The following is a 22,266-nucleotide window of genomic DNA, read 5'->3' on the forward strand; positions in this document are numbered from 1 at the left end:
GGGTCAGGGAAGCAAGCTTTAATGGGGACTTTGAAGTCAGGAATGGAGAGGGGAGGAGATAGGCCAGGGCATTAGTCTTAACCCCCCACTTGCTGAGTTCCAGGCCAGGGTTATAAGCACTGAAAAGTAATGAAAGATGAGATGGTGGGAGCCCTTAACTAGATTCAGTCTGTTTATTCCCATGGATGTAAGGGGCTGGATCAGACAGGGACCTGCTACAGAGAACTGAGCTGGGAATATAGAGGCTAGGAAGGGTAGGGATCCTGGGACCCCCCCACCCAAGCTATACTGCTTCAAACACTCATGAACAATGTGGGATACAAATAAAACGCCCCCCCCCCCCCAAAAAAAAGGCCCCAGTTGTGGGAGGCAGGCCCTCTGGTCTGGGTCTCGATCCTTTCAAGGATGCTTTCAGGACCAAGGAGATTCATCCAGTTTGTAACCACTAGGATTTCCTCCATCTCCAGGGCTCCTTAAACTGACTCCAGGTAAGATGCTCACTCAGGACAGAGGTGACAACAGACCTATATTGTCTTTTTTTTTTTTTTTTTTTTTTTTTTGAGGTATTTACATTTCGGGCCTTTAAGTTGTTCTACATGATAATTAGCAGTTTGTTCATAGAATGGGAACTGAGCTTCTAAGAGGCTAACTTATGTTAACGGTGCACAGCTAGTAAATGACAGTGTCATGATCTGAATCTAGGTCTGAATGGCTCCAGAGTTTGTACTTCTATCCTGCTTCCCATAGGCTGGCCAAGCAAGAAAGAGGGTTTCTCTCTTTCTTCTTCAAGGCTGAAGTTTAGGAATGCTAATCAATTGTGGTACCCTGGATTCAGAAAAGAGGAGGAAAGAACCTTCTTGCCAATAAACAAGTGAAAAAAGATTGGAGTACACTATGGAGAGTCCTGTTCCATCCCAGGCCTTTGTTCATTCCCTGGATCCTCGGCCCCATGTGTCTGTCTAAAGGGGCTTTTCAGCACTGGAAGTCCGTCCAGCAGCTGATGTCTTTTTCTCTCCCCAGCACTCACTGCTCTAGGAAGAGATCCAGGGTCAGAGCAGTTCCCCAGGGCCCTCACATATCCCCAGCGTCCATGGGAACTCTCCTCCCAGTCATTCACACACACTCTCTTGGGCTGCCTCTCCTGGTCCCAATGGTGGCCTGAATTCTCAAGAGATGGATGGTCTGGGTCAGAGGTGGGATGGAAATGCCTGGATGAAACAGAGCAAAAATCAGGATCAACTCCAAGCTCTTTGGAGAACAGAGGCCAAGCTATGGAAAGTGAAATTCAACTTCCTTGAGAAGTTCTCCCTTCTTGGGCTTCTGCTGATGCTCCTATAGCAACTCAGCCCAGATTGGAGAAAAGAGTAATATACAAAGTTGCTATGAGTTTTCTGAGTACCTGTGGGGAAAAAATATGCTAATTGCTTTAATTAGGTTATTTTATTTAATCCTCACAACTCTGTAAGGTAGGTACTATTCCCGTTTCACAGATGAAAAACAGGCTTGTGTTAAAGGTCTTGCCTCAGGTCATAGTAAGGAACAGAGAAAACCCCCAGATTTTTAACTGTTCCTAAAGTCAAATCTCACTGCTCTGGACTAACGGGAGAAGGATTGTAGAGTGGAGAGAAAGTCTTGAAATGGAAGAAATAAAATTGTTTTTTACTTCTGAGAACACACAGTAACTAAAACTTCAAGGAATAGATTTCTATATAGAGTCCTACTTCAGTAAACAGCTATGATAAATTATAACATTTTTGTTATTCCATGTCTTCAATAATTATTTCTATTTAAGCATTTCTACATTAGTAATTTACTTAGTAAATCTTTTTTCCTTCCAGGTCATGTCAGACTCCTAGAAATTCTAATTTAGAGGAGTCTAATTGAGGGATGCAGACAGATTTAATGGATCCAAAGTGTAGGCCACAGTCAGACATGGGGTCAGTTAGCTGCTTGAATGACCACTCTGAATACTTGGTCTTATGCCTCTCAAACCTTTTTTTTTTTTTTTTTTTTAAGATTTATTTATTCATGAGAGATGGAGAGAGAGAGAGGCAGAGACAGGCAGAGGGAGAAGCAGACTCCATGCAGGGAGCCCAATGTGGGACTCAATCCTGGGACTCCAGGATGAAGCCTTGGGCCGAAGGCAGGCGCTATACCACTGAGCCACCCAGGGATCCCAACCTCAACCTTCTTTTGGGTCTATGCTATCTCTGTAAAATAGAGGTAGTATCTACTCATAGAATCACTGTAAGAGTTAAATAAGATGATTGTTAGAATTCCCCTGCACACTGCTTGCTCCTCTTCCTCCAAAATGAGCAAGTGTCAGGGAACGGGTAGCAGGCTGGGGGAGAGGTAGAAAGTCCCTGACAACAGATAGAAAGGTTACAATATTCTAAGTGGTCACAATTCAGCACAACCTTGCCCCTCTCCAACTTTCTTTTCTTTCTCGGGCTTCCTGACCCTAACTAAAAGCTTCAGTCTTGTTCTCCCTATTGCATTGGAGGGGGGTAGCTAGGACTCGAAGTGCTACACAATCTAAGACACTGCTGTACTATATATAGTCCAAGGGAGCTAGGGGCCTTGAGCTAAGGAGTGCTGTGAGTGAGGGGATGCTGAAGAATGAACTGGACAAAGAACAGAAGACGATGTTTGAATTGGAAGGACCCAGGCTGAAGGGCTGGGGGAATCGCAGGAGAGAAAGCATTAGGCCATATATAGTAGTGTCTCAGGGACTTGAGGTGCCAGGAATGGGGAAACAGGAACAGGCTGGGGCAGTGGAAGTTTCCAGATAATGTGCCTAGGCTGAGGCAGCCTCTAGGAAGTGCCTGGGGTAAGGAGGGTAGGACATCCCCTCCCTTGAAAGCAGGCAGTGAGTTCAAAGGACATTGCAGTATTTGTCCAAGGACAGCCCCAAGAGCCACAGGCCTGGGGCCAGGAAAGTGCTTTGATGCACCACTAATCTTTCTGGGGAGACTACTCACATATTGAAAAAGCTAAGAGGGTGTGGATAGAAGTGATTGGAAGGCTGCATACGACTGTAGTAATGCTGACGATGTAGAATCACGTCTTGTGAAGGACCAATTTTGAACTGCATATTAAGACACCTGTATCAGATGATGAATGGGTGCTCCAGAGATTTGCAGTGTTTTGCTAAGATCCAAATTACCTGGCTTCCTCTAAAGAACACTGTGGGAGGGGACTAATGCCTTAGGAGCCTACAAGGTTTGGCACTTAACATATTTTACCTAATCCTCCCAACAGCCCCAACAGATGGATTTCATGATCCCCATTTTACAGATAAACCATGGCTCACAGAGGTTAAGTAACAGCCAGATGGCACAGCAAGTTAAATGGCTGAGCTATCCAACCAATGATGTTAACCACTATAGACCAGTTTACAGTGGAAAATTAACACAGCAAGTAATAATGGGACTTCATGTACATTTCACCATCACATTCTCACACCATCTTAGAAATATGAGTAAACAAGTACAAATAGTTGGGCAGAGAGAACTTCTAGAAATTCAAAGACTGTTCACGTACTGCACTGGTTCTTACCAATGCAGGGTGATTCCTGAGCCAGCCCACTGTGTTCTAAGTGCATCCAAAAGTCCTTCCCTAGTGGGTAGTACCAGAACAGGTCCTCTCCCATACCCTTCTCCCCCACCCCCATCTCCTGCACACACTTCACCTATCCCTCATTTACAAATAAGTTGACCTTAATTTAAATTTCTTCATTAATACACAGGAACTGCTAACTGAGCTCAGGGAAGCACTGGTGGGGGTCATCTTACTGTTCTGTACTACTATTACCATATTCAAAATATTTTTTTGACAACAAAAAAATCTGCCTTACCATCCCTGTGGCTGAGAGAACAGTATAATGTGCCCCACAGGTCAACTGAAACTGCAGGGGATTACTGGGGAGAGGGATGTGCTACAAACACCCGCCTCCCCATCAGCACGTGCAATCAAGAGTTGCTTTAACAAGAAGCTTCCTCACTATCCAGCCAGTCCGGGGCCCTGGCCCCGGAGGGCTTCCTGTTGCTAACAGGGAGGTTTCTGAAAATTCTACCTCTCTGAGCCTTTTCTCCCATCCCCCAGGATACAACAATCTACTCTGACTTTATCAGCCAAGTAGGGACCCTGGAAAATGTGTAATGGAAATAGTGACACACTGGAGTCTTCAAGTTGACCCTGCAGTTCCCAAACCACAGAGCCCCAGGGTGACTCTCAAGTTCTCAAACTGGATTTTGATCCTTTCCTGCCTGGGCCCCATGTGAATAAAAAGCAATACGGTTCTCACAGCACCCGCCTGCACTGCTCTTTGCCGAAGGCTTGGAAACCAGACCCATCCCTATTTGAAGCTTGGGGCTTTTTTTTTTTTCCTTCCCTCTCGTAGTCCTTTTTGTGCTAGCCTTGGCAAGCTCTCAGTTACTCATTCACTCTGCATATACTTGCTAAGCACCTACTATGGGCTGAACTCTATTCCAGAAGCTGAGAGGCATTGGTCCTGCCTTCAGGGAACTCACATTCTAGTAGTTGCCCTGGTTTGCTCCAGATCCTGGTTGATGAAGGAGCAGAAGGCAAACTAAAGACAAAGCACAAGCTGACACCACCGCAACCACCCCCTAGGTGGGATACGTGTGACATTCCTCAGGCACTCCCAGCTGCTAAGGGAAGGAAACATTTATAGAGATTAAAAGTCCTGCAAGACAAGAGTCTCCCTCAGTTTACAAATGTCGTGGTGATTTTTAAGAAAAAAAAACATTCTTATCAATAACCTAACTTCCAGAAGGAAGTGTGCGTAAAATTAAATGTCCTGTAGCCCATTGACAAATACTCGAACCAGGGAGACTATAATGTTCCTCCAGGAAGATCCCTACTGTCTTAATGCTAATGCCTTGCTAGAGGGAAAAAATAACCTTAACTTGACATTGGCAAGCCCTCCAGTATCTTAAAGATCCTCTTTACCATATGAAAGTTCTTTTGAAAACTTCCCTTTTCCCTCACCTCCCCCAGCTTCAAGTATGTAATTAATTGCTCCTCATAAGCCCAGTGCAGCTCTTTCCACTTGTCCTGTCCCGTGCTTTAATAAAACTACCTTTTTGCACCAAAGACGTCTCAAGAATTCTTTCTTGGCCATCAGCTTCGAACTCTAGCATCTTTCCTACATCGCTGCTGACTGCCTGGATCAGAGAACCCATTAAAAGATGTCACTAGCTAGCAAGGTGATAGAAGAAAGAAGAGTTATATTTCTGGTTTGTTTTTTAACTTATCTGCAGGTAAAATAACTTCCTTGGGTATCATTATTTCCATCTTTAAAAGGTTCTTCTACCAGAAGACAGATGGGGCTACAGGTTTGGTAGTAAGGTAAGGTAACAAAGTGTATTGTTCCCAGTCTCCATGAAGAATGGGCAGATAGGAAGCCTTCCTCAGCAGTTTCATCCATGAATTTATAGGAGAATAATACCTAATGTACATTCAATGTATCTTTTTTTTTTTTTTAAGATTTTATTTATTCATGAGAGAGAGAGGTAGAGACACAGGCAGAGAGAGAAGGAGGCTCCATGCAGGGAGTCTGATGTGATCACGCCCTGGGCGAAGGCAGGTGCTAAATTGCTGAGCCACCCAGGGATCCCCCACATTCAATATATCTTATTTATATATAATACATGCATACATAATCAAATGTTTTAACGCCACTTTAAATGTTTTAAAGATTTGTTTATTTGAATGAGAAAGCATGGGGGGGGGGGCAAGGGGCAGAGGGAGAGAATCTCAAACAGCCTCCCTGCCCAGTGCAGAGCCTGATCCCAAACCCCTGAGATCATGACCCAAGCCAAAACCAAGAGTCAGATGTCCAACCGACTGAGCCACTCAGTATATGTGCTGCCAAAGCGAGCACTGACTGAGTCACTCAGGCGCCCCACACTTTAAAGGTTTTTATTGAAATCTTAATATGCCGCACAAAAGCGTACTATCAAAAGTGTACAGCTCAGGGATCCCTGTGGAATTTCCATGGAACTGCAGTCATAGTGTAGGCATAAGTTTAGCTTTAGTAGATACTGCCATTTTCCAAAGTGATTTGTACCAATGTAGAGGTGCACTAGCAGGATATTAGTTTTAATATTTTAATCTATATAGTGATGTTATCTCCTGTGTTATTTTAGTTTGACTTTTTTTTTTTTTAAGATTTTATTTATTCAGGAGAGACAGAGAGAGAGGCAGAGACATAGGCAGAAGGAGAAGCAGGCTCCCTGAAGGGATCCCAATGTGGGACTTGATCCCAGGACCAGGGACCACAACCTGAGCCTGATTCAGGACTCGATCCCCAAACCACAGGATCATGCCCTGAGCCAGAGGCAGACACGTAACCGCTGAGCCACCCAGGCATCCCGAGTAAGACATGTTCTTTATCATATCTTCATATATTTACAGGGTCCTCACACTTGTCATTTTAAATACATTTATAGAAAGGTGATGTGATAAGGAGTGGGGGAGTGACTAGGGCATGGCAAGTTTGGGGGGAGGAGAACTTAAATACAGAGGTCAAGCAGGTAATGAAAATGATTCAAACAGCTAAATGGAGACAGTACCTGCCCTAAATAAATAAATACTACTCAGAAGTAGGCACCCATTGAAACTAGAGGCTCAAAGGGCGCGTTTCCCCTCCCACTATTTGAGAGAAGCCAAAATTCTGGATTTTAAACTTTCCGCAATTAATTCATACTTTTAGAAAACATCGTACTGGCCAAACAAAACTTTTGTCAGTGGGCCAGATGCCCAGCCCTATGAACTAGCCTTTAGTTCTGGCTTTCGGGATGGGAGGTTTGACCTGTAACAAGTCACCTCATTTGTTAGAGCTTAATTTCCTCTGTGGTCAAAAGGGTAAAGTGGAAGCCTATCCTTTTGTATAGTGATGGTCAAATGAGATAATTCAGGAGTACAGGAGTTGTCTAACACAATACCAAGTACTCTATCATCTCCTTAGTACGACTTCCGTTGTTAGGCACGGACTCACTGTACTTAAAAGCATTTTGAAGGAGTTTCCAGATTCCTCAGAGGCGAGGAAGTTTAAGGCTGGAGATTCCCATGCGTGCAAATCGTCGGAAGGTCCTTTGAATGGGATCCCACTGGGATGCAAGGGGTTAAGAGGAAATGGCCTATTAGGGTCTTGCAAATCCGAGAAGCCCAGGACCTCAAAAGTATCTAGAACGCCACTAAAAGCCACGACTCAAAGGAGCGAGGATGGGTAGCCCGACGACTGCCTGTAGGAGCAGAACCTAGACCCGGGCGTCAGCATCCTGATGTGTCACATTGGACCCAGGCCTCGGCGGAGCGCACAGAAGACAACTCCGAGGCTCGTAGGACCGACCTAGGATGCCCAGGTAAGGCGTGTCCTCCGGCAGAGACAGAGGCACAAAGCGCAAAGTGAGGCGCTGGCTGCGGGGGGCTGCTGCCCCAAGGAGCAAGCTGGAGGAATGAATTGTCCTGGGGGCGAGGTCTGCGCCCACCCGGGGCCAGACTCCACGCGGGTGGCACCCACACGCTCCGCGCCTCCGGGGCTGCCCGGGAGCGCGCGAGGGCCCGCCCGCGGAAAGTTGGACGCCCGCGCCGCCGCCCGCGCTCCGGGGCGCCCCCTCCCACCCGAGCGCCACGTGCCGCGCGCCCCCTGCTCCCAGGCCGCGGCGGGACGCCCCCGCCCCCACCGCGGCGCGTAGTGCGCAGGCGCCTCCCCGCGGGTCCGGGCGGCGGGAGCGGGAGGCGGCGGCGGGAGCGGCTTCGGCTTCGGCCTCGGCTGGAGACTGAGGCGAGGGCGGCGGCGAGAGTTGGAGGAGAGGTGGCGGCGAAGGCGATGGCGACGCGGGGCACATGAGGCGGCGGCCGGTGGGACGGGCCGAGGCCCGGCGGAGGAGGCGGCTCCGGGGGAACACGCCGCCCGGTGAGGGGCGGCCGCAGGGCCGGCTCCGAAGCGGGCAAGGGGCGGGGCTCGGGGGGGGCGGGAGAACTTGTGCGGAGGCCGGGGGAAGGGGCTGCGGGGGGGCAGGGGTCCCGGGAAGTGTGCGGCCGCGCGGGGGGGGCGGGAGGGGCTGCTGCCGAGACTTCCCGCCGACCCCCGAGGGGCGTCTGCCCCGCGGCCCGCCGCCGCCCCCGGCGCGCCCTCCCCCTTTGTCCCTGGGCGCGCGGTTCCCAAATTGGGAGGGAAACGGCCCGGGGGTGGGCCCGGGCGGTGCCGGCCGCGCCGGGTGGGCGGGGAGCCCGGAGGACCCCGGGCGCGCACTTGGGCGGCGCTCGGCGGTGCTCGCAACTCCTCGGGGCGGTTAGGGGCGCAGGGCCGCGCCGGGGCCGCCCCTCGCCGCCCGGGCGCTTCGCGGGCTGGTCTTTGTCTCCCGACGCTCGGCCCCTGACATCCCTCCGGGCGGCGTGCGGTTCGTGTGACTCCTTCCTCCAGCACCGCGGCTGGACTCCTGCCTCCTGTCAGTGTTTCAGACAAGCTTTAGTTGGAGGGCTGGCAGAGGGGAGTCGGGGTGCGGGGGCACGGCGCGGTCGCCTCCTGATTAGCATGTTTCCTTTACTTACAGTGATTTCCCCCCCCTACTTCGTGAAACTTTGGACGACTGTTTTGTTTTCCCTTCAGTCTCCAGATTCAAAATGACGAGAAGGCGCTAAAGCTGCGATTGTGGCCAATTGTGTGGCTGGTGGCTGCGTTTGGAGCTTTCGAGTTGAAAGGATTTACATGAATGTGTGGTTTAGAATTTGCGTTGTTTTCCTTCCCTTGCGACTGTTTCTAAAATCGGGATTACTTTTTCTTTGCGAGGCGGGCGGGTGTGGATTTATCGTTTGAAGGAATGTTTGTTCCTTGAGAACCTGCAAGCGGTACAGATTTCATTGTGCTCACGCTTTATTTTGTTGGTAGCATCAGGACCGTACTTTGTGGGATCGAGTAAATCGAGGTAGAATAAGTTCTGGATGAGCGTTATCTTGTGCCGAATTCGTCTAAAATGATTGTACGTTTCCTGTTGTGCATCCTTGCAAGTGAGTGTGTGTCCAAGCTCTATAAAAATCAAGCTGTGTAAATAAAGGGGATTTTAAATTCCTGATAAACGGAGGAACAGCACATTTCGAGTACATAACCTATCTGTAGGGAAGGGGAGTAATAATTTAGGGATCAAGCCCTTTACCCCCTAAAGAGAGTTTAGGTATTATTCAGAGCAAGAATGCAGAAAAATAAACTTAATTCCAGAGCTTCTGACTAAATATATTGTGAATCGTGGTTACGACGTTTTTTTCCGGAGTTTCGCTGGTTTTATTTTTTGGAATTTAGCATAGTATATTGCAGTTGCTTTAGATTTCTTCAGTGGTATAGAATGACAGAATTAAACATGAACTGACTCTTCTGGGTAAAAGGTAAAAAGGTGTGGTAAACAAATCTGCATCTTCGTGTTCGCCAGGTCTTTGTGAGCAGAGTATTGTAAGCAAAGGACACTTTGAAGAGAATATATAGGAGCTCTATGGAAAGTTCTCCCTATTTTGTCCTGATTTGTAATGGTTTGATAACTATTTACTGCTTGTCTTAAACTGTCGTGTGCTTTTCCAGAGCATTTCAAATACCCTTTCTAAAAGTCATTGCTTTTAGCTTTTTTTTAGGTTGTGTGACTTCAGAATTGGTTTTCTATCTGTACTAAGTAACTACCACAGTTCTTTCAAACAAGAGCAAAGGACCCTGAGACTTTCAGTTCAGTTCATGAAGGTAGAATTGACTTTTAGCCTTCAGTCCAAAGGATATAAAAGGTTAACGTATCTTCAGCATAACAGTCTTACTTAAATACTGTCACCCCTTGATAATATTTATATTATTTTATATTTGTATAAATTAACCAAAGGGAAGGAATAGATGGCCTGTCTCAGATTAGCCTCACCACCCACCACCATATTTCCAGGCTCTCCCTATCAATTCAGTAATTGGGATCCTAGAATACAAAATATATCATTAAAATCTAGAGTTTCATTCTCTTAGTAAGTCCATAATTTGTTCCATGCCTAATTCACTGCGAAGAGATGAATTCCAAAAAGCTAGGCTTTTTATTTGAAGTTTATTCACATTTCAGAATAAATGAGCTGTGTTCTCTTCTTTTTCTTTTCTTTTTTTTTTTTTTTTTTTTTCATTATTATTAGTCTGGACAGTTAGTGCAACTGGGAATATACTTATTTATTTCCAAATTAGTGCATTTTTTTACTTACTAATGTATTTATTTTTATTGATCAGTGCTTTTCTTATAGCATAGAAATGTGTGACTCCTAGCCAAAATATCTGATAGAAATTTAGGGAAAGAAAAATGCAATGGGGCGCCTGGGTGGCTCAGTCGGTTAAGCATCTGCCTTCTGGGATCTAGCCTCGCATCTGGCTCCTTGCTCAGCAGGGAGCCTGCTTCTCCAGCTCCCCCTGCTTATGCTCTCTCTCAAATAAATGAAATATTTTTTAAGAAAGAAAGAAAAATGGGATGACTTTTTTTAGACCATTTCTTTTAGAATACATATGATAATAGATTTTAGCTGATATTTTAACTTAAAACACAATTAGGAACTGTTAATATCAGCTAAGTGCCAGCAATTTTCAGATATATACTACAACTGATGAGTTTGATTTTTGTGAAAGTAAGGACCTATTCTTTTAAGTCTGAGCATTGCTATTTTCTACAGCTCCTTAGAATGAATGACCAGACGGTCAATACTGGCTGGCATATGGTGGTAGTACATTCTTGAGTTTTGCAAACACTATAGGTATTGACAGCCATCAAGTTTGTCATTGAGACCTGTGTGTGGAATGTGTTGCCCAAAGAGTTTTTTTCCCCTAAGAAAAGGATGAGATCTCTTTGCTCTTTGCAGATTTCATTTAATTTCTAAAGAAAACAAGTGTTATGTAGAATGAGTAGAGCCCTCAGTTAGTTTGGTTTTTGTTTGTTTTTGTTTTTGTTTTTTGCTATATTGCTTGTAGCACCAGCGCAATTTGGACAAAAGTACTCTGGTGCCATTCATTCATTAGTGAACTATTTCTTTTCATTTGAGTATTTGCTAGACACTAAACTAGATACTGAAGATTAAGTACTATGGTTTTGCTTTCAAAATGCTTACAGTTTAACGTGCTAGAAGATTTAACAATTTGGAAATTATCTGAAATCTTTGAAACAAAAGAAATGTATAGGATTTAAGAGAAAGTTTTTATAGAAATGGAATAAACTTCACACATCCCTATTCTCTAATTTGTATTCACGTCTCATAGTTATAAGAATATTTTCATGTACATCTTTGTATGATTTTTAAAAATTATTTTATTTTGAAGATTTTACTTATTTATTCGTGAGAGACACACAGACAGAGAGGCAGAGACACTGGCAGAGGGAGAAGCAGGCTCCATGCAGGGAGCCCGATGTGGGACTGGATCCTGGGACTCCAGGATCACACCTCGGGCCAAAGGCAGGCGCTAAACCACTGAGCCACCCAAGCGTCCCTGATCTTTTTTTCTTTTTTTTCTTTTTTTTTTAAAAGAATTTATTTATTCATGAGAGACACAGAGAGGGGCAGAGACATAGGAAGAGGGAGGAGAAGCAGGCGCCATGTGCAGAGAGTTTGATGCGGGACTCTATCCCGACACCCCAGGATCACACCCTGAGCCAAAAGCACATGCCCAACCACTGAGCCACCCAGGCATCCCTCTTTGTATGATTTATTAGTTTTGACTGAATTTATTGTTACTTAGCTGAATTATAACATTTCTTTTGGGAATGTTCAGAATAAGGTCGATCTGGACTTCTATTTTTAGGGAATTCCCTTTGACTCATTCTTGGACTCCTGATTCTTTTTTTTTTTTTTTTTTTTAAGATTATATTTATTTATTTGTGAGAGACACAGAGATGTAGGCAGAGGGAGAAGCAGGCCCCCTCCAGAAAGCCTGATGTGGGACTCAATCCCAGGACCCCAGGATCACAACCTGAGCCAAAGGCAGACACTCAGCCACTGAGCCATCCAGGTGCCTGGACCTCTGATTCCTAATTGCCCACTTCAGAATAGGTGTTTATTTGGATTCAGAAATTTCCTTCCTGAAGTGCTCTTTTTTCTTGGTTTCTGATTCTTGCCTCCCCTTGTCCTTGCTCTCTGATTGTTCTTTCAGGTTTTTCCCCCATCCTCTCTACCAGATCTTTAATTGACAGTCTTTCTCAACTCTTGGTCCTCTAATCTAATCCATTCTGTGGCTTCAGTTACCATATGTATTTTTAATACTCCCAAATTTTTGTCTGCCTCCAAAACTTCTTATCCCAGCTGCCCACTCAGCATCTCTACTTAACTACTCAGAGGTACTTTTTTTTTCTTTTTAAGATTTTTTTTTTTAATTTATTCATGAGAGACACAGAGAAAGAGAGAGGCAGAGACACAGGCGGAGGGAGAAGCAGGCTCCATGCAGGGAGCTCGATGTGGGACTTGATCCCAGGACCTCAGGATCACGCCCTGGGCCGAAGGCATGCGCCAAACCCCTGAGCCACCCAGATGTCCTTTTCAGAGGTACTTTTTTGAATTGAGTTGCCCAGACTGACCTCTTGATCTTGGCTTCAAGTAGACCTTCTTCACTGTACCATTTCATTAAGTGGCTCTATCAACAACTTACTGACTCTTGTGATTTCTACCTTCTGTCTTCCTTTTTTTTTTTTTTTTTAAGATTTTATTTATTTATTCATGAGAAACACAGAGATGTGTGAGAGAGAGGCAGAGACACAGGCAGAGGGAGAAGCAGGCTCCATGCAGGGAGCCCCATGTGGGACTTGATCCTGGGACTCCAGGATCACGCCCTGGGCCGAAGGCAGGGGCTAAACCGCTGAGCCACCCCTACCTTTTGTCTTCCTATCTAGTCTAGGTCACCTTTTTCTAAGACAATTTATAATCAATTATGAATAGTCCTTCCTCATTCACTCTTGTTTTTAAGGGGGGGGGGTAGTTTGAGATACTTAAGACAGAAAAAGTAATAAAAATAATACTACAATAAATACTTTAACTACCTTGCAGCTTAGGGAAATAAAATATTACCAGTAAAGGTCAGGTCTTCTGTGTTTCCCCACCTGATTGTATCCTCCTTCCCTCAACCTTCAGTGTAGGTAATTCACCAATTGAATTTATTATTCCTTGCATTTCTTTATACTTTTACTACATATGTATATACCCTAAGCAGTATGTCCTCATCAGCTCTTCTCACAGCAGCTACAGTTGTCTTTATAAAACAAATTTATTTTAAAGATTTTATTTATTTATTCATAAGAGACACAGAAAGAGAAGTGAGACCAAGGCAGAGGGAGGAGAAGCAGGCTCCATGCAAGGAGCTCATGGACTCCTGGGAATCAGGGATTAGGCGCTGAGCCAAAGGCAGAGGCTCAACCGCTGAGCCACCCAGGCATCCCTTTATAAAACAAATTTAAGGAAGTCTCTCACTTACCTGAAAACTTCTGTTTTCCATTTTAGGCCTTCCCTCTTCATTTAACAAGGTTTAATCTGGCCTTGCCTCCTTCTCCAGCATCATGTCTTTGTATTTACTTTCTTGTTATGAGTGGTCTAGTTTATTGATCTTTTCTTTTCTCTTTTCCTTTCCTTTTTTCTTTTCTTTTTTTCTTCCCTTCCCCTATTCCTTAAAGGTTCAAAGCTTACCTAAGGGCTTAGAACATGCTGTAGCTAATTCTTCTGCCTGAAAGGCAGCTCCTCAGTTCTTCAGAATATGCTTAAAATATTGCTTTTGTGGAGAAACATTTTCTGATCCTTCTAGATTCAGTTAGGGAACTCAATAACATACTCTTATGGCATCCTGCACTTCTCTTGCAAAGAATTAATTTTGTCTTTTTTTTTTTTTTTTTTTAAGAATTAATTTTGATTAATTATTTGTATGACTCTTTTACCATTAGACTGTTAATTATTTGTATTATTTACCATTTGACTGATTATTTGTATGACTTTTATCAGTAGACTGTTCATATTTCATGAAGTCAGTAGTAATATCTATCATCAGTACCTAGCTTGTAGTTCATTTCTGTATTCAACAATTATTTGAGTGCTTACTAATTTCTTTTTTATTTATAGGTGCTGATATGGCAAGTAACTTCTGACAAAGCTTTTATTATTCTAATTAAAAGCCTCATTATTTTATGTTATTTTTTACACTGTTGGTCTTCTATGCCAATACAGTGCTAGTTCCTTGATAAATACTTATTGATGTAAACTTACTAATAGCCATGACCTGACTGATCTTCGGTTTTAATAGACCAAAAATATAGTGGTCACCAATGGTGGTAGTATACACAACGTGTACACTTGCCTCCCAGGAAAATAATCATAGCTAGCTTATATAGGCTGTCAGCTATAATAAAGAAATTGGAGATTAGGTTTTTTCTTTGACATTCTTTTTTTTCTTTTTTTTAATGATTTTATTTATTCATGAGAGTTCTAGAGAGAGAAAGAGAGGCAGAGACACAGGCAGAGGGAGAAGAAGGCTCCATGCAAGGTGCCTGATGTGGGATTCGATCCCGGGTCTCCAGGATCAGGCCCTGGACTGAAGGCGGCGCTAAACCGCTGAGTCCCCCGGGCTGCCCATCTTTGACATTCTATATCTAGTTCTGATTTTTATTTCTTCTTATTTGCTGGGTCAACCTTCGGTATAATTAATGACCCAAGAAACTGGGACAGTTTATACATTAAGGCCAATGTTGACAGTTTTTCACTTGAGTATTTTACTTCGTAGACTCCTTAAAAATTGCTTTTTGGAGTAGGTAATGTATTATGTAGTATAAAATTCTAAGTCTTCCTTTATTCTCACTCAGTCACTTTTTTTTTCCTGAGGCAATTATTATTTACCCTTTTCTATGAATTCCTCTAGAAGTATCCATACATTAGTAATTCACATGCATGCATAAATAGCGTACTGTAAGTACTGTTCTACAGCCTGCAATGCTCACTGATATATCTTAATTTATTTCATATCATTATCTTATGCTCTTTGACTACCAGATGTGCTGCAATTTCTTTACTCAGTCCCTTTCTGATAGACTGTTAAATTGTTTACAGCAGGGCAGCCCTGGTGGCACAGTGGTTTAGCACCGCCTGCAGCCTGGAGTGTGATCCTGGAGACCCGGATCGAGTCCCACGTCCCATGTCGGGCTCCCTGCATGGAGCCTGCTTCTCCCTCTGCCTGTCTCTGCCTCTCTCTTTCTGTGTCTCTCATGAATGAATAAATAAAAATCTTAAAAAAAAAAAATTGTTTACAGCACATTATCAGCAGTGCTGCAGTGAATATTCCTGTATGCTATTTTGTATGTCTGTGAGTGTATTTGTTAGATGAACATTGAGAATTGGAATTGCTGGGTCAAAAGGTATGTTTATTCTTCATATGCCAGTTGTTCATCATACCACTTATAGTAAAGCACAAAGAATGCCTCTATACACCCTTCCTTGTCAATGATCTGTTGTCAATTCTCAAATCTTTTCCAATTGGATAAATTAAAAGTAATATGTTGGTATAGTTTTAATTTGTAAGTCTTTATTTTTTTTTTTTAATTTTTATTTATTTATGATAGTCACACAGAGAGAGAGAGAGAGAGAGAGAGGCAGAGACACAGGCAGAGGGAGAAGCAGGCTCCATGCACCGGGAGCCTGACGTGGGATTCGATCCCGGGTCTCCAGGATCGCGCCCTGGGCCAAAGGCAGGCGCCAAACCGCTGCGCCACCCAAGGATCCCAATTTGTAAGTCTTTAATTGCAGGTGATATTAAATATCTTTTCACATTATTAAAAGTCATTTGTTTCTTTTTCTGAGACCTCCATATCCACTGCACATTTTTCTATTGAGTGGTCTTTTTATTATTGATCTGTTAGAATTCTTTATGTGTTAGAGAAATTAGCCTTTTATTCTGAGAACTGAAAATCATTTTAAGTATTCGGTACATCTTTTGAGTTGTTTTTAGTTTTTCTTTAGTTTGTTTGTTTGTTTTGCTTTCCAAAAATTATACTGTGTATAAATGAACCTGCCATTTCTTTCATTTGATCTCTGGGTTTTGTGTCATTTTAGAAATCTTTGCTACTCAGATTATTAAGACAAAAATGTCCGTGGTTTTGTCTGACTTTCATTGTTTTGTTTTTAATTTTAAATCCTTGATTTCATCTGAAATTTAAAGACCCAACTTTAATTTTTTCCAGAGAGCTACCCATGGTAGTTCTTCATCATTTATTGAATATTCCATCTTTTGTCCTTTGGTTTGAAATGCCACCTTATCATATGTTAAATTTCCAAATGTATTTTGGTCTTTCTGAACTTTGTGTTCTATTCCATTCCAATGATCTGTTGAACTCTTTGCCAGTTCTACCTTTTAAGATTATTAGAGCTTTATACTGTATATCTAGAGAAGCTTGTATGCCTTTCTTATTCTTTCAGAAAATTCCCAACTATTCTTAACTATGTGTTTTTTCACATTAAATAGATTTATGTATTTATTCATTCATTCACTTATTTGTGTGTGTGTGTGTGTGTGTGTGTGTGTGTGTGTGTGTAAGTAATCTCAACAACTAATATGGCGCTCGAATACAGGACCCTCAGGAGCCACATGCTCTTTTCACTGAGCTAGGCACCTCTTCACATTAAATTTAGATCAGTTTGTCTGGGGATGCCTGGGTGGCTCAGCGGTTTCGTGCCTGCCTTTGGCCCAGGGCATGATCCTGGAGTCCCAGGATCGAGTTCCACATAGGGCTCCCTATGAAGAGCCTGCTTCTCCCTGTGCCTGTGTCTCTGCCTCTCTCTCTCTGTGTCTCTCATAAATAAATAAATAAAATCTTTAAAAAGGGGTGTGTTGAGGGAGAATCCCTGGGTGGCTCAGTGGTTTGACACCTGCCTTTGGCCCCGGGGTGTGATCCTCAAGTCCCAGGATCGAGTCCCATGTCAGGCTTCTGGCATGGAGCCTGCTTCTCCCTCTGCCTGTGTCTCTGCCTCTCTCTCTCTGTCTCTCATGAATAAATAAATAAAATCTTTTTAAAAAAAAAAAGTCAGTTTTTCTGGTCCTTAAGAAATTCTATTGGCATGTTTAGAAATCAAGATGATATTATATTTTAGATCAGTTTAGGGAGAACTAATATCTTATGATGATTTTGTTTCCAAGAACACGTAATGTTTTATGTCTAAAGCTTTGAAGTGTTTTACATTCCTTGGCAGTAATTTTTTTTTAAGATTTATTTATTTATGATAGAGAGAGAGAGAGAGGCAGAGATACCAGCAGAGAGATAAGCAGGCTTCATGCCGGGAGCCCGACGCAGGACTCGATCCCGGGACTCCAGGATCGCTCCCTGGGCCAAAGGCAGGCGCTAAACCACTGAGCCACCCAGGGATCCCCCTCTTGGCAGTAATTTTTAAGTGTTTTTTATTTAAAAGATGTATATTTTTTTCTTAGCCTTATTCCTAAGTATTTCATCTATTTGTTGCTCTTTTTTTTTTTTTTTTTTTAAGATTTATTTATTTGAGGAACACCTGAGTGGCTCAGTGGTTCAACGTCTACCTTTGGCTCAGGTCATGATCCTGGAGTCCTGGGATGGAGCTCCGCATCAGGCTTTCCAGAGGAAGCCTGTTTCTCCCTGTGCCTATGTCTCTGACTCTCTCTCTGTCTCTCATGAATAAATAAATAAAATTTTTAATTAAAAAAAAAGAGAAGTGCATTTAAAAAAGACTTATTTGAGAGAGAGCAAGAGCAAGGAGGCTGGGGGAAGGGGAGAGGGAGAGAAACTCAAGGGGCCTCCACACTGAACATAGAGCTGGACTCAGGGCTTGATCTCATGACCCTGATATCAAACCTGAGCCAGATCTAAGAGCCAGACAGTTTAACTAACAACGTTACCCAGGCACTCCTACTTGTCGTTGTTTTAAAGGGGACTTTTCTTTAGTTACACTTATTGCTTGTATTTTTTTCTTTAAGATTTTATTTATTTATTTATGGGAGACACAGAGAGAGGCAGAGACACAGGCAGAGGGAGAAGTAGGCTCCATGCAGGGAGCCTGACATGGGACTCGATTCTGGGTCTCAGGATCACACCCTGGGCTGAAGGCGGCATTAAACCGCCGAGCCACCTGGGCTGCCCAACCTTAGCATTTTTTATTTTTTTATTTTTATTTATTTATTCCTTAGCATTTTTTTTTAAGATTTTATTTATTTATTGATGACAGACACAAAGAGAGAGAGAGAGAGGCAGAGACACAGGCAGAGGGAGAAGCAAGCCCCATGCAGGGAGCCCGATGTGGGACTTGATCTTGGGTCTCCAGGATCACACCCCAGGCTGAAGGTGGTGCTAACCCGCTGGGCCACCAGGGCTGCCCTACCTTTGCATTTTTAAAAGTAAACTCTACACCCAACATGGGGTTTGAACTTACTACCCCAAGATCAGGAGTCCCACATTCTACCAACTGAGCCAGCCAGCTAATCCCCTGCATCTTAGCATTTTGAACCTCTTTTAATAAAAATTTATTTCCTCCTAGAGTGTCTGGTTGGCTCAGTCTGTGGGGCATACAACTCTTGATCTCGGGGTTGTGAGTTTGAGCCCCATGTTTGGTAAAGAAACTTAATTTAAGAAAAAGAAGAAATTTATTTCTTACCTCATTTTCTTTATCTCAGAAAACTGTTGTTTTGGTTTTTCTTTGTGGTTTGAAATTACATATATATCAGAATAGTTATTTGAGGTAGGAAAGTGGAGATGAGACTCCATGCTCGGAATAGTGGTCTTATTAGATTCCAGTTTAGCTAATCTTCAAAGCCTTAAAGTAATAGATAATTTTGCGCTTTTTTTAAAGTTTATTTATTTATTTATTCATTCATTCATTCATTCATTCATTCATTCATTCATTCATTCATTCATGAGAGACACACAGAGAGAGTCACAGACAGAGGCAGAGGGAAATGCAGGGAACCTGACGTGGGATTCAATCCTGGGTCTGGGTCTCCAGGATCGCGCCCTGGCCCAGCGCTAAACCGCTGAGCCACCCGGGCTACCCGATAATTTTTCTTTAAATAATTCATCTAGGGACACCTGGATGCCTGAGCAGTTGAGCATCTGCCTTTGGCCCAGGGCATGATCCCCAAGTTCCGGGATCAAGTCCCACATTGGGCTTCCTACCTGGAGCCTGCTTCTCTCTCTCTGCCTGTGTCTCTGCCCCTCCCTCTCTCTCTCTCTCTCTCTCTCTCTCTCTCTCTCTGTGTGTGTGTGTGTGTGTGTGTGTCTTTCATGAATAAATAAATAAAATCTTTTTAAAAAAAATTCTAGGGCAGTATATTAACACTTAGCATTTTCTCTCAGAAATATCTCTTGGGTTTGTACTGAATCTCATGGGCATATTCTTATCCCAACAGAAGAACCCTTGAAATGAAGGAGAAAAAAATGAAGTGGAGTGATTAGGACCGAAAGTATGAGTTTTATAACATTTTTATATGGCAAATGAGGATTTAATAACATTCATTTACAGTGGAGACTGGGGGGCTTGGTGGGTTGTCTGACTTCATCTGACTTCAGCTCAGGTCATGATCTCAGGGTCCTGGGATCCAACCCTAATTGGGTTTCCCTGCTCAGCAGGGAGTCTGCTTGTTCTTGTCCCTCTGCCCTGCCCCCTGCTCGTGTCCTCTCGTGGGCATTCTTTCTATATAAATAAAATTAAATCTTTATAAAAAAATAATGAAGACTGGTTAAGTTTTTGGTGGCTATTTTAATAATCATTTTCTCAAATAAAGGTAACTCTTTCCAAATACTCAATATCAGACATTCAATAACCAGCAGGTAGCAGTGACAACTACTATATTTTTCAAGGGAATATTAGATATGTTAATTTTCTGTGTTGCTTCTGAACCATTTTATAGTGAGTTTATAAAGAAATGCAAAGAACAACATTATGATAGTAAACTGCTGTATATAAGACATCATGTCAGAATACTACTCTTTTTTGGGGCTCCTGGCTGGCTCGGTTGGTGGAGCACCTCACTGTTGTTCTTGGGGTCATGAGTTTGAACCCCATGTTATATGTAGAGATTGCTTAAATAAACTTTTTTTAAAAATCTTTTAAAAAATACTATCTTTTTATATATCCTTACAAATTAAGAATTAGCCTCTAGACTCGGTTTTACTCTGGAGTGGAATTTTATATAAGTTCTGTCTTGAATCTCTTTATGCAAGGGGGTGTAGTAACTGTATCAAAGGCTCTATGAGATAGTTTTCTGTGATATATCCATTACTTAATTAGGTCTTTATGAATGTATGCAAATATGGAATGTGTGCCCCGACCTACTTTTAAAATTTCCCTCAGGGCTTTTGTTGCATAGGAAAGCTTTGCCAACTCCTTTATTAACATGTTTATTGTAGAAAACACTGAAAAGCAAGTAGAAATTGTTCGTAGGCCATTATCAGTGTTGGTGTATTTCCATTCATGTATATTATGTTACTGGAGGTTTTTTGTTTGTTTGTTTGTCTCTACTACATATGAGCATTTCCCCACATAATGAAATATTCTTTTTAAACAGGTCACAAATTGGCAGGCTTTATTTAGCTGATAAGATATCTGGCTCAATGTTATTTAAATGTTGCATGCCTGGGTGGTTCGGTTGGTTAAGTGTTGGAATCTGGATTTCAGCTCAGGTCATGATCTCAGTGTTTTGAGATTGAGCCCCTCATTGGGCTTTGTACTTGGTATGGAGCCTGCATAAGATTCTTTCTCTCCTGGGACACCTGGGTGGCTCAGCGGTTGAGCGTCTGTCTGTCTTTAGCTCAGGGCATGATCCCAGAGTCCCAGGATTGAGTCCCACATCGGATTCCCTTCGTGGAGCCTGCTTCTCTCTCTGGCTATGTCTCTGCCTCTCTCTGTGTGTGTCTCTCATGAATAAATAAATAAAATCTTAAAAAAAAAAAAGATTCTTTCTCTCCCTCTGCAAAAAAAAATCCGTACATATATATTTCTAATTTTTTTTTCTGTTAGTTGCTTACACGAAAGAAGAGGAAATAGGTAGGAATGTAAATTGATAAAACTCTCTTTGGAAAAGTACTAACTTATTGAAGCTGACGTGACAATTTACTTCTAGGTACTCAACAGGAATTCATACATATATTCACTCTAAGACATATGGAATGTTCATAGTAGCATTATTCATATATCCTCAAACTGGAAACGGCTCAAATGCCCATTAGCAGTAGAATGGATAAATTGTGATATGGTCATACAATGGCAATATAGTAAAACAAAGAGAATGAACAGACTAGAGCTAAACGCAGCAAAATTGGTGACTCAACAGATGCTGAACAAAAGAAGTCAGACACAAAAGAGTATGATTCTGATACAAGAGAGTCCATTTTGTATGATTCCATTTATATCAACTTCAAGAACAGATAAACCAGTGGGTCTCAATGTAGTGTAATATTGTTCCCCATGGGGCATTTCACAGTGTCTGAAGACATCTTTGGTTGCCACAACTGGAAGAGAGAGACCAGGTATGCTGCAAAACACCCTACTGTGCACACAGTTTCTCACAACCAAGAACTATCCCTGGGCTAAACTAATCTATACTGTTAGCCAAAGGATGGTAGTTTCTTTTGGGTAGGAACGGGTGTGATTGGCTCTGTGTGGGTGGTAATGTTTTGTTCCTGATTTTAGTGCTGGTTACAGGGGTGTATTCGGTTTGTGCCAATTCATTGCACTGCATGTTTGTATGTATGCACCGTTTTTTTCCCCAAAGATTTTATTTATCTATTCATGAGAGACAGAAAGAGGGGCAGAAATATCGGCAGAGGGAGAAGCAGGCTCCTCACAGGGAGCCTAATGCAGGACTCGATCTCAGAACCCCAGGATCACACCCTAAGCCAAAGACAGATGCTCAACCACTGAGCCACTGAGGGTTCCCTGTATGCACCTTTAAAAAAAAAAAAAAAAGATTTTATTTATTCATGAGAGACAGAGAGGCAGAGACACAGACAGAGGGAGAAGCAGGCTCCATGCAGGGAGCCTGATATAGGACTGGATCCCGGGACCCCAGGACCATGCCCTGGGCCGAAGGCAGGCACTAAACCGCTGAGCCATCCAGGGATCCCCAAGCCATCCAGGGATTCCCTGTATGCACCTTTTTTAAAAAGAAGATTTAAAAAAAAGATTCATTTATTTATTTTTGAGAGAAAAAAGTGCACAAGTCGGGGACGGGAGTAGTAGAGGGAGCAGCAGACCCCCGCTGAG

At 43.0% G+C, this 22,266-nt stretch overlaps 1 protein-coding gene across 3 annotated transcripts in view; it reads left to right on the plus strand.

Moving 5' to 3' along the window:
• Positions 1-6,916: 6,916 nt before the first annotated feature.
• The window catches only part of GJC1 (gap junction protein gamma 1), a 51,608-nt gene continuing 36,258 nt past the window's right edge, over positions 6,917-22,266 (plus strand). The window contains exon 1 of one of the 3 annotated variants that reach the window (XM_041727046.1): positions 6,917-7,391. The gene's annotated coding sequence lies outside the window, so the exon portion shown is untranslated. Of the gene's footprint in view, positions 7,392-7,767; positions 7,946-8,191; positions 8,481-22,266 lie in introns of those variants that run through there. The other 2 variants (XM_041727047.1, XM_041727049.1) reach the window with 2 other exon arrangements.

Source organism: Vulpes lagopus, chromosome 12 (assembly GCF_018345385.1).
Source record: "Vulpes lagopus strain Blue_001 chromosome 12, ASM1834538v1, whole genome shotgun sequence".
NCBI classification, from domain to species: domain Eukaryota; kingdom Metazoa; phylum Chordata; class Mammalia; order Carnivora; family Canidae; genus Vulpes; species Vulpes lagopus.